Genomic DNA, 16,019 nt, shown 5'->3' on the forward strand with positions numbered 1-16,019 from the left:
CTCCCTGATGTGAGATGCCCCACCCCGGGGTTGGAAACTATGGCCGGTGGGTTAAATATGGCCCACCACCTGTTTTTGCAAATAGAGGCTTATTAGAACAGAGTCCTGCACATTTGTTTACATAATGCCCAGGGCCGCAGAGTAGCTGCAACAGTGACCATGTGGCCTGTCAAACCTAAAACATTTACTGTGCAGCTCTTTACAGAAAAGGTCTGCCTACCTCTGCCCTGTACCTTGTAGGCAGACTTAGTGCCAGACCGCACGCTGGGACTTGGCTAGAAAGGGGTTTGGTTCAGGGAGAGGTTGGGCCAGAGCTTCCCTCTGACAGGAGGCCCCTTCTCCTGGGAAATACTGTGCACATATGGCAGAGGGACATCTGAGGCTGAGGACCCAGGGTGCCCAAGGCGCGTTCTGGAGACCCCTAGTCCTGCAAGAAGTTCCCAGATAAAGGGTTAGAAGTCAAAGATGCTTGAGAAACACATTCCTTGACCTCCTCTTGAAAAGTCATGATGTAAATTAGTATATTCAAGGCTCTGAGAAGTCCTGTGGGTAGCAAACCTATGTACTTTCTCTACTGGAAATGGATCACAGAATATTTTTGTATTTCTATCCCAATCATAGCCCACAAAATCTCCAAAAATATCTGGGAGGCAATGGGGAAAGGCAATTAAGCATCTCAGTTCAGACAAGGCCACTGGTCCTAATTTCACTGATATAAGTACACTGGATGTAAATGGATTTAAGACGTTATTTATTGGTTAGTTCTAGAGGACTCTCGCCTAGTTTTAGAAAAGGGCAGAGACCCTGGTACAGCCTTTCCCTGCACTAACCCCCCTTCATGGGTGTTGCAGAATCCGGGTGCTAAGGGTTCTCTTTCCTTCAGTTGATGACTCTGGGCCAGTGAGCTGTATGTCGTGCAGGAGTCAGGGAGGGGCCTCAACACCAGCATTAGAGATGGTGAGGGTGGATAGTAGAGGTCATTTTGTGTCTGAGGTCATAGGGGGCCTTGTTGCTCCTCATCTCCCCTGAACTGTGCTGATGTTGGCACTAGCCACTAGGGAAGAGCCTCTGGGGGTCACCTCGTTCTCCAGGGCCTGGAGAAGGAAGGGCATCTTGAGGGCAGCAGCCCCATGAGAGAGACCCCCGAGCATGGTCTGAGCTGTGCATGTGCCCAGGCCCTTCTTGCCAGCCCCTCCCCCTTAATGCACATTCTGGCAGGAGCAACGGGGAAATGAGGAAGGATATACACCTCTAAGTGGCACTTCTGGTTGGAGTTGGGGGTTGGCCATTGTATTTTGGGCCAAGGATACAGAGTCCCTCATGGAGCTTACTGTCTAGTGGGGGAAGAAGCCTGAGAAGCCAGCATAACACTCCACTGTGGCTGCCAAGCCCTGGTGTGTGACATTGGCCTGAAGGTCTTTGAGGTCCTCCAGCCAAGGAGATGCCAGACAGAGGCACAGGACAGACAGGCCGAGGTGGAAAAGTGATGGGAGCATATTGAAACCTGTAAGCAAGGGACTGAGAAGGGATTTTGGTTCGCTTCACCATGGTGGGCCCAGGCCTGGTCTCTCATATCAGATATAAGATACAGGTTGATACAATCGAAAACAAGCCAACACACACATCTGCAAAGAATGAAACTCACTGAGAAAATGAACAGAACACCTAACAAGGAGTTTTTAAAAATCTGAACAAAGCAGCCATGAGAATCCATTTAATCTGTATCAGAACAGCAGGATGTTTAAAAAGGAAAATCATGAAGTGATGGAAAGGTGGTGGGAGGTGGGCTCTGTCCCACCTCGCCGATGAGAATCAACATTGCTGGACATTTCTGTGCCATAAGAGCCTTCAAATGCTGCTACCCTTTGACCAGATGGCTTTGTTTCTAGAAATACGTCTAAGAGAATGATCAGAAGCGAACTAGAACACACCTTATGAACAAAGATGTTTACACAATACAATTTATGATATCAAAATATTGGAAGCCTTCTAAACGTTCAACAGCAGGGGAAGGATTAAGTAGATCTACCCTTGCACACAATGGAATATTTTACAGACCAGTAAAATGATGCTTCCAAAGAATTTTTTTCCACTTTTTTATTATTTATTAACCAAATTATACAAAACATCCGTCATTCTTTTTTTATCCTCACCTGAGGACATTTTCATTGATTTTGAGAGAGGGGGGAGAGAGAAAAGAGAAGAGAAGAGAAGAGAAGAGAAGAGAAGAGAAGAGAAGAGAAGAGAAGAGGAAAGGAGGGAAGAGAAGAGAAGAGAAGAGAAGAGAAGAGAAGAGAAGAGAAGAGAAGAGAAGAGAAGAGAAGAGAGAAATATTGATCAGTTGCTTCCTGCATGCACCAGAAACAAACCCACAACTTAGGCATGTGTCCTGACTGGGAATTGAACTCACGACCTTTCAGTGTACAGGATGACACTCCTACCAACTGAGCCACACTGGCCAGAGCCAAAACAACTGTCATCCTTAAAATGCCCAAGCACCCAGCTGGTCCTCTCACTCCCAAGGTCACACCCTCCTTAGCCTGTCCCCCACCTCTCTCCCACTTCCCCTGACAAGCCCAAGGTCAGTCCTGGGAGGAGGCTGGGGCAGAGCTGGAGGTGGGAAGAGATAGCATTGGACAGACAGCTAGTTTGGATTGGGGAAGAGATAAGGAGGGCTAGGTTCTTAGAGACCTTTCTTAATACCAAATAGCCAGCCCTATTCCCAGCCCCTTTCGAATCATTTCCCATAGCTCAGCTTCTCTCTGCCCTGCACCCACTACCAAATGGTGTGGCCCTTACACCATCCTTACTCCTCCACATCCATCCCTGGACACAACCTGCTACCTGAGCCTCCCTCTGGTGGGGATCCCTGGACCCATGGGCTCCACAGAGCTCCCAGGGGTGAAGTGCAGAGAGCCCGGGGAAGGGCCGTTATGAACCGGAACCTGGCAGAGCTGAGACAGGTGTGGGCTGGGGAACAGCGTGGTGATGGAAAAGAGGAGTTTTCTCTCCAGGCCCACAGTCTCTAAGGTCCCCTTTCCCAGAATCCCACCAAGAACCCCAGGGGAAGGTCCTTGGCTCCCCCGGACAGGGCTCTCCAGCTTCACGCTCTTGGCTGCTTCTCCAATCAGCTCCCAGAAACTCCCCAACTCCAGCTTAGAGTCATGACAGCTGCCAGGTTGGTGCTTCTCTCTCCCAGCCCATGTGCTCGGCAGGAGGGGGGGGCAGCGGCTGGATCCCGTAGCCCAGAGTTGGTCAGCTTCCCCTTCCACCCTCCACTGAGTACTGGAGGAGGTTCCTGACGAGGGTCTCAGTGGCCCTCTCCATGTCCCCGAATTCCTGGGCATCCTCGACATGGGCCGACCCACACTGTCCCATGGTGCCTGGTGTGCTTGGTCCTGTGGTGAGAGTGTGCCGTCTGCAGCCTGCCCCGGGGAAGCCGATGGCTTATGATCTGCCTGCAGGTGGCTGCTGAGATAAGACAGGTGGAGCCAGCTCACCCGAGCTCAGCACTTACACCTCCAAAGATGATTTTAATGACACAAAATTCTTCTGATATAGCATTACATTAAAATGCAAAACTGTAGAGATTTATCTAAATAATTTACATATATGTATAACATGATAGATAGAAAATGTTAAAAGTACATATTTATCAATGGTGAGATTATGTGTCACTTAAAATTTTTCCTTTTAAGTATTTTACAGATTTTCTGCAATGATCACATTTTATGTTTATAACCAGAATATTTGAGCAAATTCTTTAGCAGTTCAGAGATGCGAGAGACCATTGGCCTGGAGTAATCAGATGTTTCCTAAAAGACCTGAGTTGAAAAAGACCCTGTAGACAATGACCAGTGTTGTTACAAGAGGTTGACCAGGTGGGTCCTATTCCCCCCACTGGACAGTTGGGGAGCCTGAGACCTGGGCCTTGCTCAAGGTCACTCAGCAGCGTTAGTAGTCAGGAAGAGAACCCCGCTCCCGATTCCGGGCACGTGGGTTTTTCATTAGGCCCAGCTGCCTGGTGATGGGAGGAGCCTGTGGGCATCTGCTCATTAGCTCTCAGCCCTCACCCTCTGATTGTTTATCTGGAGCGACTGCAGAAGCAAGCCTGGGACGCCTGCCCCTGGGACGCCTGCCCCTGGGACGCCTGCCCCTGGCCCGGCTGCCTGGCTTGCATGCATCTCCCGGTAGGTCTTAGCAGCCATTGCTCCAAATCACGGGGCCTGCTGCTCGGGGCTGGCAGTGTTTGGGAGCACGCTGCTCCCAGGTCCACTAAATCACTCCCAATGCAGCAAGCGCAGCAGGTACTGTGAGCTCTCCTCAGCAGTGTCTTGTGCTGGGGGGACTCTGCAGGTGGGTGACTCTGCAGGTGGGTGCCTCCCAGAAGCAGCTGTTTGTTTGAGCAACACTTGATCAGAACGTGCATTCTGGGTCCTTTGCAGGTTTCCTGGGGGAAAACAGCGGCAGAGGCTGGCACCAGGAAGCAAGGGTGCAGTTAAACAGCCACAGGGACGTGGCATGAAGAATTAGAACTTTGGTGCTAGACAGACTTGGGTTTGAGTCCTGACACAGGTGCCTTTCAGTTAAGGTTCTTTGGTCAAGCTGCTGAATCTTTCTGAGTCCCGATTTTCCCCATCTGTCAAATGGATATGATGATACCCATCTCACTGGGAGTATTAAACACTATGATCACGATGCTCCATAATTGTACTCCGATGGTTAATGACAATGGACTTTATTTTTAAAAAGTTACTACTTACTATTACATATAATGGGGTAATATTTCATTTTAAGCATATTATAACCGAATGGTGCAATGTGAAACATGGCAGAGCAGTTTGGAACAATTGGAGCTGTCTGAGAGACTTTGAGAAGGAGGAGATGTTGAGACATTGTAGTGGCTTTTAGGGGGACAGCCTTGCTAAGTGGAGAGCAGTGTAAATAGCCTTGCCAACATTAAGAGAACCGTTAATGGCTCTGTGTTTGGCTTAGGTTGCGTCTTTGCTGCAGGAGGGAGGAAGACATATGGGCCCCTCACTCTGCCCTTGGGCCACACCATTCCTATCTTGTGCCTCTGCTCATATCATTCCCAGCCTGGAGTGATCCCCTGGTCTTTCTGAGTCCCATTATCTCCTAGATCTGCTCAGATCTCTTTCCATACCACCCCTGCCTTTCTACCCAAAAGTCATTGAATTGTTCAACATGGTTTCCTCCTCTCTCTCTGCCACTATCATTTGTGTCTCCGTCTGAGAGGCTGTGCAGAGTAGTGGGAAAGGCAGTGGTACCGAATAGAACCAGACTGTCCGTGCCACACATTGGTTCTGTGGCCAAGGGCAGGTTATGCAACTGCTCTGAGCATCAGTTTCATCATACAAATGTGTGAATTGTATTTATAGTGATCAACTCTTGAGCACTCATATGCCAAGCACTGTGCAAAGAGCTGTAAAGACATTATTTTCCTTAGTCTTTGAGTATATGAGGCATGCAGTAGTGTGCTGGCAGATGTTTAACAACTGGCTCTCTGAAAAGAGCAGCCTTGATTTGTTGTTTGCCAATTTCTGGGGTGTAAATATTCTCACTGTGGAAAATTTCAAGCTGTCAACTTGATGTCACTGAATAGAGTTGGGAAGAGAAGTGGACAATCAACTCCCACAAACCATGAGTGCCAGTATCTCACATGCTTCAGGAGGTGCCACCATCCCTCTTCTATGGGTGAAGAAACGGAGTCTCTGGGGCTTAAGTGACCTGCCTAAGCTCCCCCAGGTGATGAAGGCAGAGCAGCAACTCTAACTCAGGCTGTTTACCTCCACAGCCTTTGCTCTCTCAGCTTCACTCAACTAAGGGACTGTTACAGGATCCCATTTAACTAGGGTACTTTTGATGTGGCATGGTGCCCAGCACACAGTAGGTCTTCAAAGCTGATGGCTGTTGTTGAAGTCATTGTCAATGATCATGTGGCCAGGTGGTTTCCAGGCCCTTCTCTGAGGCTGGGCCTCAGCAACTCGGGAAGAGCCAAGGTGGAGGACTCTGAGGCCGCTCCTCCATCTCTGTCTCCTTCCTGCCACAATTCAAGTGTTCCTATTTCCCTGGTGAGAACATTGGAAAATGCCTTCTCAGTTCAATAATGACCGCTGCAGCTGCCAGAGGGCAGTTGGTTATTTCACACAACTTAGTACAGTTTCGTAAACACATTTAAGATGGTCCATGTCCGAGAGGAAAGGAGCGGTCAGTAATCCTGCAGGTCCCTGTGGGAGTGAGAGAGGACAAGAGAGCATGTGTTCCCTTGGAGTTCGTTTCATCTGCTGGTGACAGAAGTTGCAGGGAAGAATGTGATCGTCCCTTGGCCACTTAGAGAAAATCTCTCCCCAACCCAAGTATATACACACATACACACCAAACCCCAAATACTACAGTCAGGGGTGCTGATTGCGCCGTCAAGGAGAGGGTTATGAATATGGGCCGAGGGTTACTGTGGGTGTCACCAAGGGAAATCTCAGGGGAACCATGTCTCCTCAGACAGAGACATAGATGGAGGGACACATCTTCCTTCAGGGCCTGGCCTAGAGGTGGGATTCTCCCCACGGGGCAGCTTCATCACAGAGATCAGTGTCAGGGCACGTGGTTCTGAGTCTAGAAGCCTAAACAACAGTGAGGACAACTAGAACATACACACCAGATACTCATCCTGTGAATCATCTGCTTTAACCCTCACAGCCACACTGTGACATAGGGGTACGTTATCACCCTACTTCATGACAGAGGGGACTAAGGCTTAGGGATGATAAGCAGAAAAGCACCCTGCTGAGGATTTTACAAGCACAATACAGTGGGGCCTTGACTTACGAGTTTAATTCGTTCCGTGACGGAGCTCGTAACTCAAATTACTCGTATGTCAAATCAATTTTCACCATTACAATGATACGTGATGCTGGGCTGATGTTGTGGCATTCACTGTGACATTCGCTGCGCCAACTAGCGGTGGGGTATCTGAAGCTGGCTCGTAACCCGAAATTTTAGCTCACAACTCAAAGCAAAAAATCGGCCGAGAGACGGCTCGTATCTCGAAAAACTTGTTAGTCAGGACACTCGTAAGTCAAGGCCCCACTGTATCTCACTTGACTCAGCCAGGCCATCATGCAATCAGTGCTACTGGTTTTTCGTCTGATAGAAATGGGGGCTCAGAGAGGTTAAGTGAACTACTCAGAGTCACAGAGCTCATAGCGATGGAGTGAACGGGCACCCAAATGCCCTTGACTCTGTCTGTACTCATGACTGCTGGGTGGGTTTCCTGGAAAACCTGAGGTGGTTGACCCCACCCAGGTCGTGGCCTCCAGTCTGCCTGCAAGATAACTGACCCAGCCTACCGCCCCTGGGGAGAAATGTGTTCCTATGTCTTGATGTGAGACCCCTAAATGCCTTCTCATTGCTTTCAGGTGCTGCACAAGTTCTTTCTCTCTCTCCCCCAAAGCATGCCACGTGGGCGAGAACCGCCGTGTTTTGTTTGAGAGTCTCATTCTAGTTTGACTAGGGCAGAGGTTCTCAACCTGTGGGTCGTGACCCCTTTGGCGGTCGAACGACCCTTTCACAGGGGTCGCCTAAGACCATCCTGCATATCAGATATTTACATTACGATTCATAACAGTAGCAACATTACAGTTATGAAGTAGCAACGAAAATAATTTTATGGTTGGGTCACAACATGAGGAACTGTATTTAAAGGGCCAGAAGGTTGAGAACCACTGGACTAGAGGAAGGCTGTGCATTTCCCTTCAGCCACTGGACCCCTTCACTCGGTCAACCATGTTTTGTACGAAACCTGCAACAATCAATTCCCTGCAACCTCAGCCCCTGTCCTAGACTAGTGCCCAGGACTTTGGGGAGCTGAAAAAGTGGGCAGTGCTTTCTCATTGAGAAGGGTGACCCTTCTGTTCTCATGGCCACTGCCCTGGTTCAGACCCCTATTCGCTCTCACCCAGAACCCAGTGTGAAATGAAAATGCTGGTCTGCTTGTTCAGCAAGTACTGAGAATTTCAAGACAGTGACACCAGAGCATTAAACCAAGCACAAGCCTTTCCAAGCATGAGGCCCTGTGTGCCTACACAGGCCACGTAGCAATGAAGCCAGCACTGCTCCTACCTGGACTATGGTAACGCCTCCTAACTGGTCTCCCTGTCTCTCTTCTCATGCCCATCTTCAGGTCTTTCTTCACACAGCAGCCAGAGCCACAGTTACTTTCCTTGACTGTGTTTCTGTGTAAGCTGGTTCACACCTCCACAGAGGGAGAGCTAAGTGAATATAGCAGGTGCTCCAGAACTGGTCCCACTAGACCTGTGTTCCCCGATCCCAGCACTATTGACATCGTGGGACAGATCATCTTGTCATGGGAGATTTTGCTATGCAGTATAGGATATTTAGCAGCATCAACATATCTAGATAGTTGGCCTCTACTTACTGAATGCCAGAAGCATTCCCCTTCCATCCCTTACACATTGTGACAATCAAAAATATCTTTAGACATGACTGTATGTCTGGGGGGACAAAAATCACCCCCAGTGAGAACCACGGCTCTAGGCCCAGAGGCCCGGAGTTGGGGGCAGAGCCCACGGGAGGCATGGGCAGCAGGTGAAGAGGAGGCCATACACCCTTTGGCCCTTGAAGTCACCATCCAGGCTAGGTTTGTTTCTGTGGGATTTTGGGGAGCATGGTTGTCCTTCCTGACATCTCTACTTCATCCTTGAAACCTGAACACACCCAGGTAAGACATCAATTCTAAGTCACTACAACTTTAAAAATAATCTGTTTCAATTTTTAGCGTTTGTATCATTCTCTGAGTATTTTTCAGGATTTTATCTCTGTAATTGCCTGTATTATAGATGAGGAAACCAAGACCTAGGTAGGTACAGTGATATGTCCAACGTGGTGGACATCTGTTACTTTTGCTGGCCTAGTTTGCATGTCCCTTCCACAAAGGGGCATTGCTGTGATTTTCTTTGGGGATCCGGACTCTCATGCCATGTGATAGGCTTGAGCCAAACCTTCCTTCCTATTTTGGGGGTGATCACATGACCCCAAATTGGCCAATCAGAATTTGTCCCAGGATTTGTGCTGAAACTCATGTGAGCCAGGCCCCTCTTTCCGTCCAGGGTTGCTGAACTTGTAGGATGGAAACCTGGGGTTCTTGGGGTATACTTGTGCAGGGAGCCTGGATGGAGGAGGGAGGTAGAGTGGAGGGATGGAGAGCCTGGGTCCGGCAGGCCTCGATTGAAGCTTGATTCTTGTAGGGTCTGCAGGCAGATGTACCACTGAACTTGGCAGTTTTGTGAGCCTGTCATGTCCTTTTTGCACTTCAGCCCGTTTGAGTTGAGATCCTGACACTTGTACACAATCGATCATGACACATCTGGGGTTGCGAGCACACTGAAGGCCCATGTCCAGGTCTCTGCTGACTCCAAGCTCAGGGCTTATTTATAGCAAAATGCTGCTCATAAAGGCTGTGCAAGAGCTTTGATGCCAGGGCAATTTTGTTGTGTGATGGCCCCAGGAATCAGTCCCCAACCTGGCCAGGGTCACAGTGAGACAGTGCTCTGGTTCCTGGTGGCACAGACTTACCACATCCCTTTGAGGTTTCTTTCCCACTCATTAATGCATTCACAGGGAACATCTACCCAGAGACACAGCAAGGAGCAGGCCTCATAAATCTTTTAAACTGACATAAAAGAAAGACTTTGATTTTTTCAAATCCACGGTAGGAAGGGCAGCTTTTTTCCGTTTCAAACATATTTATCTTTTAAGCATCTTTAGGCCTAGAGTTCATCAAGTGAATCTTCCTTTAGCCATTAAAGTGAGCTCTCAGAAGCAGCCAGAATGCAGATCTATTTGTCTTTCATTTTCTACTGCAAGGCTCCCCCTCTTACAATGGGATCCCTCCTCTTCCAGCCCAACTTCTCTGGCCAGTGCTCCAGGTTTTGTATAATCTTGTCTGGTCCCAATACAGCTACCGTCCAGTGGGGAAGATGAAGAGTAAATAGGAAATTAAAATACAGGGGCGAAGTGTGCCATAGAGGGAAGCATGGGGGCTGTGTGAGCACAGTGGTGGGGTGCCCAGTCCAGCATGGGGATCAAGAAAGACTTTTCAGATGATAGGGATTAGATAGCTAGAAAGGGGAGGGGACATTCCAGGCAAAATAAATGTGTGTCTACTGGGGGTGGGGGGATGGGCAGGAAAGAAGAGCTTTGTTTATTCAGCCTCCTACCCCATGCTCAACATCCTGGAGCCCCGTGAAATCAATATCTTTGAAATGGACTGAGGCAAGCAGGGGTCGCGTCCTCAGGCCCTGGTCCAGAAATAGTAGAGCCCGGTCTTAAAACAAATCTGACGGGGGTGAGTTACAGGCAAAATTAACAGGTGACAGCTGGAGGTGCAGGTGGGTGGCAGGTGATTCATTTGTTACCACTGCCAGCCCACATTTGTCACTGTTCACTATGAGCCAGTCCCTGGCTGGGCCCTGGGGACATGGAAACCCTGCCTTCGAGGAATTCATAGACCAGATGAGTGAACAGATGAATCCAGCCCTGTGTGGTGAGGAGGATTCTGGGATGCTGGAACTATGTGATGATATCTCTGGTAGAGACAGTGCAAAACATTTGGGGGCCCCAATGAGGGCGGCCCCATCTACCTGGAGAAGTTTGAGAAGGCTTCCTGGAGGAGTTGGCATCTAAGTAGAGTCCTGAAAGACAAGTAGAAGTTAGCCAGTTGAAGAAGCGTACATGGAGGGGGACTTTCCAGGTGGAGTATGGAGGGTAAAGTCCTGGAGGGAAGAGAAAAATCCTTCCTTCAGAAAATTGAAAATGTCTCAGGGTAGCTGGAGGGCAGCATTCTAGGGGAGAGGAAGGGGTGGCAAGATGTGCCACTTAGGAGGTCAACTGGGACAGATCATGAAGGACAGTGTGGGGCATGGATGGGGAGAAGGATTGGGAAATGTTACACAGGTGTGGGGAGGGGGATGTGAGTGAGATTGAGCCAGAGTTCTGTGCTTGGGATCAGGAGGGGAATGTAGAAGGAGTAGGTTTGGGAAAAAACGGAAGAATTCCATTTCACCTTGAAGAACTGAGAAGTCTGTGGGATATCCCACAGTGGTGGCTGGAACTGTGGGCCTCAAGCTCTGTGGGGAGGCTGGCAGTGGAGGGACAGGTGTGTGAGTGATTGGCAGGGAGCGGAGGTTGAAGCCATGGGGTCAGCTGTGTTCATAGTGGGTGGGAGTTAGGGGGAAGGAGGGATATAGAATGAGCACCATGGGACTGGAAGCAGATGTCTGGGCACTAGCAAGAGTCAAGGACTGGCCAAAGATGATTAACCAGAGAGATGAAAAGAGAGGGAAGGAACCAGGAACAGGGGACAGAGGGCCAAGGACAGAGTGGTCTCTGGTGCCCACAACTACAGAGAAAGGGGTCATGAGGTTGAGTGGGCTTCCGCCCAGCAGACAGGCTGGTACTTGGATTCTGGAGGGTCTGTGTCAGATAGAGGGGACATGGGTCATAACATGGGACTTGGTCACAGGATGGGAGCCAGACTGTAGAAAATGTGCAAAGATAGGTGGTTAGCTGATTGGGGTTGAGGCTCTGTATGACCTAGTGGGGGATATGGAGTATTTTCTTGGGTGGGGGGTGTCATTGCTTTTTCACTCCTTCCATTGTTCTTCTTTCCCACATCATGGTATCCAGACAGGATATCCAGGCTCTCTCTGTACTTCATTCATTTATTCATTGGGTTCCTTACCTCATTCATTTGTCAGATAATACTTGGAGAGGGCTTAGAACAGTGCCTGGTATAAAGTAAGAACTCAATAAATGTTAGCTTTTTAAAAATGATTTGTCACTTGTCACTTTGAGTTGTTGTAGATTGTGCCAGACCACTCTCAGGTGACCCCCACTGACTCATGCCCCTGTGTAATTCCCTCCCCTTGGGTGGAGGTGGAACCTGTGTCTCTCTTCTACCCGGTAGATCATGGCAAAGGTGATGGGATGCCTCCCCTTGATTAGATTACCTTATGTAGCAAGAGTGATGGGCTCTATGTTATGTGAGACTCCTTCTTAGCAGGAGAGAGAGAGCCTCTCCTGATGCAAGTTGCCTACCTAACATGGCAAGGATATGGGAGTGGCCTCGAGGAGCTGAGGCCCTCAGCCCCTCAACCCCAGGCACTGGGTTCTACACAACCACGTGAGCTTGACATGTGTTTCCCCAGTTCCAGAGAGAAACACAGCCTGGCTGATGCCTTGATTGCAGCTGTGATCAGAGGATCCTTCGAAGCTGTGCCCAGATTCCTGAGCCACAGAAACTTGGAGATAATAAATGTGTTAAGTTACTCTGGTTGTAGTAATTTGTTAAAGCAGCAATAGAAAACTAATACATTGATATTCACACACTTAACAAGGAATTATTAAACACCACCTGGCCCGGTGTTAGCCACTGTGTTGGGGAGAAGATACATAAGACACAGTGCTTCTCCTCAAGGGCTCCCAGTGGGTTCCTGAAACAGTGAGTTCCCAAAGCAGGAGTTTGTCTGTCAGTGGAAGGAGAAGGATGAGGGAGGACTTCTAGGCAAAGGGAATCGCTGCGGCAAAGCCCACAGGCCTGAAGGGACTAGAGTATCCTGGTTGGTGAGAACGTCAATGGAGGACAACTTGGTACTTTAAAGAGTTGACTTGAGCGAGTGTAATGTCTCCTAAGACCTTGACAGCCACGCTGGAGAAGCTTGCAGAAGGATCTGAGTGGAGGAATGAGTGTGTGAGTGAATGCTGGGCTGAGGGCTGGCATGTGGGTCTTTACTGTTGGCTCAAGGCCAGCATGGCACTGATGTGCTGGTCCTGGGATGTGGGTGTAAACTCTGCAGCCTCCCAGGAGCCCCCTGGGCAGGAGGTGGCTCCAGTAAGCTTGAGGCTGAACTACTGTCTGTCAAGGTTCTCAGAGCACCTGTGGATGGTCCCTCCTCCCAGAGCCATGGCTACAGTCAAGGCCTTTCTCGGTTGCTGGGGAAGGTGCATTTGCTCCGTGCCACACAGAGAAGGGGAGGGATAGTTCCCAGAAACCTTCCAGACCAGATGATGTGGGCTGGTCACTCTAGCAGCAGAGGTACCGTGAGACCTCTCCCTGTTCTCCCGTCAGCCTTCCAGAGATCCAGAAATAAGGCATGGCTTCCCCTGCAGGCTCCTAATCTACCTTCTGAACTCAGCCTTTCTTCTCTCCCCTGCTAAGAAGAAACATTGGCTCTGTGTCTCGAATGCACCGCCCTCTGCGTTCGCCAGCAAGGAAGCATTTACTTCTTCGCAGGACAGGGACCGAGCTGGGGAGTGGTTGGCGATGGGTGTTTCTCTGTAAGGAGGTGAGTGTGGGCTCTGCCCATGACCAGATGCCCTTGTCCAGACTTCCCTAGCAGGCGGCTGTGCTGGTGGTGTCTGGCAATCAGGCCGCCCCTGGAATTCCAGCAGGAGGGCCGGGGCGACTGGCTTTGGCCTTGGCAGCCCTGAGATCAAGGGCAGTTGTTATTTTCGTTTGGAGGTCTCAGTGCTGTGAGACTGGTGTCGCCTCCCCTCTCAGCGTGATCCTGGGGAGTCACATGCCCAGTGGCAGCTGTGTTGCTGTAGATGTGACAGTAAATATCCAGAAAATTGAATGCTTTCTGGTCCTCAATTTAAGAAGTCATTTGCTGGATGGTGCTAAGAACAGTCATTAAACTTGAGAGAGCACCCTCCTGCCTCATCCCTTAATTAAAAGAAAGACAGAAACAAAAACCTGGCTTTGGGAAGACCGGGGCTCTGAGCATAATGCCCTCGAGGGAGGAAACGGACAGGGTCTCGCTGGTTTTTCCCTTCCACATGCGGCTGGGCGCAGGGAGCGAATGGGCACGCCTCCTCAGAGACCTGCGTCCTGCCTTATCTCCTGGCTGGAACCAAAAGGCGGGGGCAGGATGGAAATGGGGCAGGCAGGAAAGGGATAGGTAGGCACTGAATTGTGCCTCCCCCAAAATTCATGTTGAAGTCCTTCCATGTGACTGTATTTGGAGATAGGGCCTTTAAGGAAGTAATTAAAGTAAAATGAAGCATAAAGGTGGGACCTTAATCCATAAGACTGTTGTCCTCCTAAGAAGAGGAAGAGACACCAGGGGCCGTGCACACAGAGGAAAGGCCATGTGAGGACATAGAGAAGGTGGCCAACCATCTGTCAGACGAAGAGAAAGGCCTCAGGAGAAGCCAAACCTGCCGACACCTTGATCTTGGACTTCTCGCCTTCAGAGCTATGAGAAAATAAATCTCTGTTGTATGAGTACCCAGACTGGCATTTTGTTATGGCAGCTGGAACTGACTAATACAGGGCCATCCTTTAATAGCAGAGTTGGCTGTGCACAGGACGGCAAAGATTAGAGGGACAGACAGGCCCAGAGGCCAAGGCTAGTGAGGCCCCTCAGTCGCTGCTCCAGGAGGGTGGTGAAGGCTAAGGCACCGAAGGGGAGCTGTGGCTGTGGTGGGCATAGGCGTTAGGGTTCAGGTTTGCATGAGTCTCTCTCTCTCTCTCCCCTCCCTCTCTTTATCAGGCTTTGGAACTGCCTTTCTGGGAACTCTTCTCTGGTCTGGCTAGTGGGGTCAGAGGATCCCAGGGCCCCTCTGCTTGCGAGGACATACCTCTCTTTGCCTCCCTGTGAAAAGCCAGGGAGGAGCCAACTCAGGTGTCACTCATGCTGGGAGGCCCTGGGCTGATAGGGGAGCAGGAAGGCCCTGAAGGTCAATATTGGGCCATGGGCCTAGGGAAGGGGCTCTGGAGCTGCTGGGGCTGGCTTGTGTCCATTTGGCTTAGGCTGGTCTTCATTTCCAGCAACAGCAGGAATCCTCCTGTTCCATGAAGCTGCCCCCACAGGGTGTGGAGCCAGATCCCTAGTGTGATGGTGTGAATGGGCTAGAGTAACCCCTCTGCGCAGTCCTCAGAAACCTTAGGAGCTGGGTTAGGGCACAGGGCACAGGTCAGGGGTCCTAGTCATGACTATTTTTTTCTAACACGGAGCTGCACTCAGGTGGGGGGGGGGCAGGGCACTAAGTCAAATACTTCCTGGGCTTCTAGGAGGCTCAACATTGTGTCCAGTGGTGTTTGCCCCATAGCTGAAGCAGTAGGCAAGGAGACACTGCCCTTCCCCCTCAGCAGAAGGTTCCTGAAAGGACAGTCCTCTATAGGAGGAAATTTGTGGCCCGAGTATCTGACCTGGGCTCCCCAACACTCCTCTCCCGGGTCCTCTGCATCTTCTTTTCTGACCTCAGGTTCAGCCATTGCAAGCCTTCCTGAGACTGGCCAGCTACACCCATGGCTGGGTCTCCTCCACTACTGAGGGGGTTACGGGAGGAATACACCCTGGTTTTGTCTGAGGTGTGGAGGGGTGGAACCCCTGGTCTTTCTAATCAGATGAGCCAACACATTTGCTGTTTTCATCGAACTGGTTTCTATCACATAGCATCCTGACAAATACTGTGAATTGGGCATTTTCTTAATTTTGTCTTGTCCTCAACATGAGGATTCTCTAATCTACCTCAGGAGATGTAGGTGGGATTAAGGAAGCTGGCGTGTGCACCAGCTTTGGAGGAGTTAGCCTCTGGGGCAGAGTAAGCGCTCAAGGAGTGATTTCCCCCATAATTATTAGTAATATGGCAGCGTCCTCAGGGTCACATTTCTGTACAGCCCTTCTCTCTGTTTTCTCATCTCTCTTGTCTTTGTAATCAGCCATGGCACCAGTGCTCCTCGAACCCTCTTACTCCACCCTTGCCATCATTGCATTACACACAGAAAGGACAAGCAGGTCGCTGGTGGTTTCTGACCTCTGCCCTGTGCCCATGCTCCCCCTGCCCACTCCCAGGGCCCACAGCCCCCCAACATCCGGCACCTCTCAGAGGGACTTAAGAGTATACTCTTTCCGATGCCCATTGCATCCCTTAAAGACTTGATATTTGATATTTTTGTTTTGATATTTGATATATTC

The 16,019-nt window shown here is 50.0% G+C and overlaps 1 pseudogene; it reads right to left on the minus strand.

Annotated features, from left to right (window-relative positions):
• Window positions 1–2,840: 2,840 nt before the first annotated feature.
• Window positions 2,841–3,378, minus strand: LOC102418302 (annotated as a pseudogene).
• Window positions 3,379–16,019: the final 12,641 nt, after the last annotated feature.

Source organism: Myotis lucifugus, unplaced genomic scaffold, assembly GCF_000147115.1.
Source record: "Myotis lucifugus unplaced genomic scaffold, Myoluc2.0 scaffold_8, whole genome shotgun sequence".
Lineage (NCBI taxonomy): Eukaryota > Metazoa > Chordata > Mammalia > Chiroptera > Vespertilionidae > Myotis > Myotis lucifugus.